Source organism: Symsagittifera roscoffensis, chromosome 7 (assembly GCF_963678635.1).
Source record: "Symsagittifera roscoffensis chromosome 7, txSymRosc1.1, whole genome shotgun sequence".
Classification (NCBI taxonomy): domain Eukaryota; kingdom Metazoa; phylum Xenacoelomorpha; order Acoela; family Convolutidae; genus Symsagittifera; species Symsagittifera roscoffensis.
In genome coordinates, this window is record NC_087068.1 from 23,885,791 (window position 1) to 23,893,673 (window position 7,883).

The following is a 7,883-nucleotide window of genomic DNA, read 5'->3' on the forward strand; positions in this document are numbered from 1 at the left end:
CGAAACAATCTATTGCCTTACTACCCAAAAGAATACGCATTACGCGAACTAACTCAATTATATTCTTTCACAGGTTTAAAAATTAATTCAAAATCACCCACATACGGAAAATGAAATAAATGAACAAAACGACTTTCACCTTGAAAAACAAAATAAAAAACCAACTACAACCCAAAACAATACAAAAAATCTAGATCAAAAAATACCTCAAAAAGAAAGGAAAAATAGAAAATGATAGAAAAAATTATACCACAAGAACAAGTCGAGAAATCAGAACATAGAGAGTCATCACGACTTAGAAATCAACCACGTAAAAACTAACAAACATTCATCCCACAATCTAAAATATTATAGAAAGTTGAATTTCAAAAACAGCTTTAATTTTAAAATTAATATTCTTTGCACCTCTGAAACATTTTGAATTTTCATTTTTCAAAATAACATGCTGACAAACACGCAGCGATTCTAGTTCAAAATTAGCCAATAGGATTCATTCAATCCGTCACCTTCTATAACTATAACACAAACACCAATTAGACGAAAGATATTAAACTCCAGCCATATCTATAACTATAACTTTACAACCTCCAGGTCAAAATTAAGCAAACCACTCAAACTTGACAACTAAAATAAATACCACCATAATATCATAACCCTCCCTTATCTAATAACGCAAAGATCAACAATATTTTCCCAAACTCAGACCTCAAAAACCCCCCAACCAAAATTGATAAATTAGCCTAAAGTAAAAATACGACCCTATTAATTTAGCCTAAAGTACAAAAATCTCAAAAATACCCCAGATCACCTGACAAATAAAAATAAAGCAAAGAAGACCTCCCGAACACCATAACAATCACACAGTCAGTCTTCACCGACATCATCCCAAAAAAAACCGACAATACCTACAACTACCCAAAACCCCCAAACATCTACACAAATTTCTTTCCAAGATAACCCATACACTTTTGAAGAACGACACGCCCGCTTATCTGAACCATTAGAACCAGTTCAGCGACAGGCACCTCTAAGTGAACCAACATATCACTTATATCCAACACTACCACAAGAATTAAGTAGAATAAGAAATATTAGTCAAAACCAAAATACAGTTGAAATAAATAGACAAATTATACATCCACGACGAAATAGAAATTTTCAAACCCCCCGAGTTCATTTTGATATACCCCAATCCCCATCACCAAGTACTCGAGAAAAACCAATTAGGAATATTACCGGAAACCCCTACACTTCTTTCACAACGTAGCACCTCAAGTATACCCTCAGAATACTTAGGTTCAACACCAACATCTGAACAAATACGTGACAATCCCTTTAACGCCCCCAACCAAACATCACGACTACCATATTGGACAACAAAGTCATTCACACAAGGTGAACCAAATTTAATAAATGACCCAATAGATATTTCTACCAATACAACAACATCATCATCACTACCAGAAACATTATCACTACCGTCAACACCATCAATAAGCCAGATTTCACCGACGCCTTTCCCCCTGAATTTTCCAAATAACCTCGACGCTAGATATCGAGAACAATCATCAACAAATATCCCTTTAAGATTAGATTGGAACACGTTCACAGCACCCCCACCACTATTGGACAACATCCAGAAAGTAACCGACTCCACAATTGGGCACTCCATAGACTGCAGTATAGACAAGACATCCACGAAGACATTCGTGACCATAACATTCAAATACTCCAACAAAATAGTCTACAATTAAAATTTGAAATCACGGTTAAACTTAACAACATTGCTCAACATCCTTACCCATTAAACCCACCAAATATAACAGCTCAATCGCTACCGCCACCATTAATAACAACTGAAGTAATATATAAATACGACAGATATACCAAAAAGACAATTAGTTACGTCACATTTTATAACCCGTACTCAGGATTATCATACACATGTATATTCTAAAAATATTGATACTTCTCCAACTCCTATTTCTAATAATCTCCGATCAGAACACAAATCCTTCTCCCCACACAGGACCCCAGGACTTATTAGTAACACACTACGATTGTGAAGAAAATGAACAAAAAACACTACACAAATATGCAATAAATCAAGTATCACAATGCGAAACGGAACCACAAGCTATAGAAACTACAAATGTAATAGCGACACTATATTCAAAAGCCCGAGCAACAACAGTCAAAGGATATAAATTTACAGCAACATTTTCCGAAAAGAAGGTACATTGTTCCAAGTTTCAAACGGAAATAAAAACCGACTTGACCATGAATCATTCTACCAAAGTAATATAGAACGACTTCTACATCTAAATCCCGATGATTGTAAAAACAAGCTACGCAGATTAAATATCACAAGAAATAAAAACACCGACAGAAAAATAGTATATTTTCAAGTCTTTGCCGATTCTGTACATCAATCAGAACTTGAAAGATATCAACTAGATGAAAAATACCCATACAACGGCGCACACGGAAGATTAACTTATGACATACACGATAAGCACTGGATAGCACACATTGGTATAAATAAACCATCAAACTGCAAAGCAGACACAAAAAATAAAGGATATCAAGAAATAATGTTTTTCGATTGGAAAATACAACTCGAAAAAATACAACTCACATGAGATTTATCCGACAACACAATGATCTATCAAGGAATTAGACTACCTTGTAAAAACGATCAAGGTTATTGTGATCCTACAACACGGACACAAGCAACAATTGTTTGGTTTCCTGAAGATACATGCACAACATTTCAAGTAGCAAAAATACACGCTCGAATGATATAATTTCACGAAAAATATTTTATACAATCAATTCCATATGAACAAGTCCATCCATCACGAAAACAAAGTACTGATTTTCGAAATCTCCATAATATAGAAAATAAATTAACACGTTTCCAAAGATATCAAGAAACAGAAATGGCATGCAAATACAGAAACCCACTTCACAAAACACAATATTCTGATATATTAGTTGAATACGAAAAAGGTTTCGACATGACCACTGGAAAAATAAAAATTGACCCTTATGCCACAGGTCACCCTCTACTCGAAGGAACATCATATATACCAGTTAACTTTCAAAAAAGTAATGGTCAACCTGGTGGACACCTAAAGCCACATGACACTAGAAGCACACGTTTACAAGAACTATCACTAATGAATAATTCTTATTTTGGTAATATTCACTATGATATCCACTTAGATATGAAGTTAGACTACACGATTAGTCGAATTTTTCAAGAAATATAACTCTCCGAATTAGAAACACTTCACCAACTATGCGAATTAGAAAGGACACAAATCCTACAATCACTTGCACAAGCAGTGTTAAAAATACCCTACGCAGGATATTTATTATCAGGAAATAGATCAAATTTTCTAGACTACGAAGGAAACATTTTATGGTTTTATACTTGTACCAAAAAAGTATCACCACTATATGTTTTTGAAGATAAACGATGCTATAAAAGAATCTCTATCTTTTATAAAAATAAAGTACATTTTGTTGACACACTTTCAAGACGAACATATTTTTAGGATACCGCAATCCCATGTGGATCAAAAAATAGCCACAATGTAGTACAATTGAACCCTGATGAAGATAAATATTATCTTTTCACCCCATACCCCACGTTAATGCAATCACTCAAAAAATTTTCACCCGAAAGCATCAGAGCTATTGCTCGTAATCCAAATATTGATTTACAATCAATTGGAACATATTCAAAATCCGATATCCAACACCACATTAGAACACAACAATTCCAAGAATTATTAACACAAATGGACACTATACAAAGACAATCAATTGACCAAAATTTACGCAAACTTGCCGAAACCGCAGGATTTGCAGATATCTATACACAAGATTATAGCGGATATTTTAAAGACATTAAAGACTATATATATCTAAACGGTGAAAAATACAGACCACAAGATATTTCATCTATAAATATTTTTAGCTTTGTTACACTAAAAAATGAAATTCTCAATTTTCTAGGATGGCCCTATTACATCTTAGAAAAATTAACTATCCTATACGCAATGTTTAACTTTATAGGATTTCTTTTTTCACTCTTAAAAGGAATCTATAACACATGCGCTATACACACACAAGTAAATAGACAAGCAAGTGTAGCACGCATACTATTTGCAGGATTTCTTGGAATTTTTTCATCATCAATTAACAAACTTCTTCTAGACGCACAAATCAAAGAAAATAATACAAAAATAGCGACAACACAGAACACATACGACGGAGAACATAATAACATAGAAGTAACACCTACAGCACCACAGTTGCCACCCCTACCACATAACCATCCATTATCCTTAGTCCCACGTAATTTCCGAAACCTAGCAATAACACATAACCCAAATTTTAGACCAAACATATCGCAAAGTCCCATACAACATATAATGACACATCATTCACAAGATGATAATACATATGAACAAATTATAGAACAACCCCATACCACCGCTTTTCAGTCTCCAAATAATCATTTTTTCAGCCCACGATGAGCCGACAACTTGGATCCCTACACCGCTCAAATTCCCACCCAACCAACATCAACACTCCAATCACAATAATCCCACTTTTTGCTTTCCCGCCACCCGATTTTCCAACTATTAATATAACATCAAGCATGAATTCGGATACTAATTCAGATACTTCAGTTTTATACTCCATTTCACAACTTACTAACCCTAATATAGAAACCGTGACGAATTTGCAGACTCCGAACCATCTCCATCTAATAATTTTCAAACCAACTCCTCAGTTTTTTCAAAACCCCCTTTTCAATCGATCCCACTAAATATTCCACTCCCATCCGTTTCTACTCCCTCTTATGCTTCACAAGTAACCCCAACCTATTCTCCATTTCATTCCGACCGATCATCTAATTCTCCCGATACTCCCCAAATCTCCCAGGAACTCGATAATTTTATCACCCTACAACAACAGCTAATACAACCTAACACCCTCACTATAAATCAAATTTCATCCACAATAGAATCCTCAAACCCACCTACTCATACACCCTCCTCAGCGCACACTGCATCACTAGCACAATCATCCACATCCACCGAATCATCAAATAGCACTCACCGAGCTTATCGCACTTTTAAAAGAAAATTCCCAAACCATCCATTCCCGACCAAACCAGGAACAGCCTGCGAATATATTAATCATCCACACCACACCAACACGAAAGATTTTCTAGCAATCACCTTACCCTCATTCCCACAATATACTTTAAACACACCTAACGACACTAACGACACACGTAGTTTTGTAGACGAACATGTTTTAATGCCTACACTTCATTGGACAGCATATTACCATTTTTCTAACCCCCTTTGCCTGCCACTATCTAATACTCATAACGATATAGAAAAGAATAAAGAAATGCTGTATAGACTCACCACAACACTAACACCTAGACAATTTAGTTATATAGGATATAAAAAATCACTAAAAACGTTCACTGCACCCCGAGCTAAGGAATTTACAATAGAATATTACGACCATAATATCATCCGAACAAATCAAGACCAATTTTTAGATGACGACCGCTTCGCTAACCCACAACTAACAGAAAAATTTTTCATCAAAACATCATATGTATTCACACTTAATATTTTTGATAGAAAATATGATCACATCATTTCTGAAGCACTAACTGATATGCAAGCTTACGAAAGTTTTAAAGAAAAATTTCAATTATTTTCACTAACCTTTCCTTCCTTGCACCACATGAACGCAATTTGCACTGTTCACACGACATTATGTTACGCACTAAACAGACTCACACATATACATACTATCGCTTCATACAAAATCGTTTTGATCTACATACTCCATCAAGACAACCACACCATCGTTTTCAGTTTCTTAACTCGAAGTACACTTCACCATTTTTTCTTAATTTCACCTATTGCATCAAAGATACTAACCTCCACGGCATCCTCCGCAATTATGACCCAGTAACACAAATGTATATATTTTGTCCCATCACGAAGACCTTTAATGCCGAAGAATCCAGACCCTTCCTTATCCCACATGAATTTATCCAACCTATAGAAATCCCTATATTAGAATTTATTCACAATACTAAATATAATCACAAAATATATAACCTCATTCAAAACACACCTTATGAGTTTGCAGTAGGCACCGAAGAACTAAAAACCATTAAAGCACTTCAATTGCTTTGGCCACTGCTCCAAACTAAAAACATCATTCGCATACTAGCAAAATTACTAACAAATTCAGACATAATACGCGACATCTTTCCCCACGGCTTTTTCCCGGACGATTAACAGGTACGTATAATTTAAAAATATTCTTAACTAATAAATTTAAATTAATACTAACCATTCTTTACTCATGTTTCTTTTAGATTTTTAGTCTTCATACCACGATCATCTGCAAAAAACAGAAAAGAAAATTAAAAATAAACTTGTTAAAATTATTCTAAACTTCATTAATATTTTCCACAAGATAATCTGATAAAATTCATACCAAATGTAGTAAATTAATCTATAAATTATTCCCCCATAAAGTAGTAAATTTAATTATGATGAAAATTTATAACTTCAAATTTCCCCCAAAACTAGCAATAAAATTAAAATTTCATGTAATAAATTGATAAAATGAAAATGCAGTACTAACCTTTTGATATTTTCATTCACTCGCACAGGAATTCTATCCAAACTCGCACAGCTCGCCCACGAAGAATTGTTTAAATAATGATTTTCAGTTTCAAGTTTTCACACTCAACAACTCTAACACACGATAACAAGTTTCAAACTTTCCTTTAACCCGGTTGGAAAGAACTTATATACTAAACCAAACCAACCAACGCAGCTTACTAAACACCACAAATCATAAAATAACAGCATGACTATGAAAAGAAAACCAACGGTACCCAAACCGGATTAACCCAGTTTAAAACTTGATAATTTATTCTTTTGAAGACTATTATAAAGTCTAAGAAGGAAATAATAAAACACAAAAAAATCGAAAGACAAACCCATAACAAAAACAATTTGATTTTTGAAAAAAGGACACAACCAAAGAAACATAAGAAAGACCAACATAAACTCAACATAAAACGTTATCACATAACAGGACCTCTCAAAGAAACCGCACGAAATCATACTCCCACTCCTGACCTAACCCACCAGAGAGGACGTCCTGAGCATGCTCTATAGCCAGCCTAACCAACCGCGCTACATCCACGCTTTGTGACCACACTTCTATTTTTAATAAGAGGTACTCAAGGGTGAGTAACTCTTCAAAATAGCCGAACTAAAACAAAATGCTTTTGTGAAAACAACTAACTAAATTCATAATTAAAAAACCGAACTAATAAAAACTTTATAAATTGTAAATCATACCTTGCAGTATATAGATCAACACACAACAACAAAGACGAACATCCAAAGACAAAATGACCCCACTACACTCGAACAAGAATGGCTAACCACAGCCGATATGCCGTCCACAATCACAACTCAAAGGATTTAGAGTACGACTTGACTTCGCAGAAAAGGACTTCATTGAACTAGACCAATGACCACCTCGATGTTCAAGTATACGTTAGGATTAGTCTATGCTATACGATAATACAAGTTACAAGGCATCCCATCCACGCACAATCTCTACGCCATTCCCAGACGAGGTTGAACACAAAACAAGTTCTCCCCATAATACAGAAAAACCCGTCATAGCAAACCATTTTGAAATCAGATTGATTTCGTTGGGAAACACAGTCGTTGTCACAAGAAGACACAACGATTGATGCCCCTAACTCCAGCGTCCTGGAACTTCTCAAACAAGAGGAACCG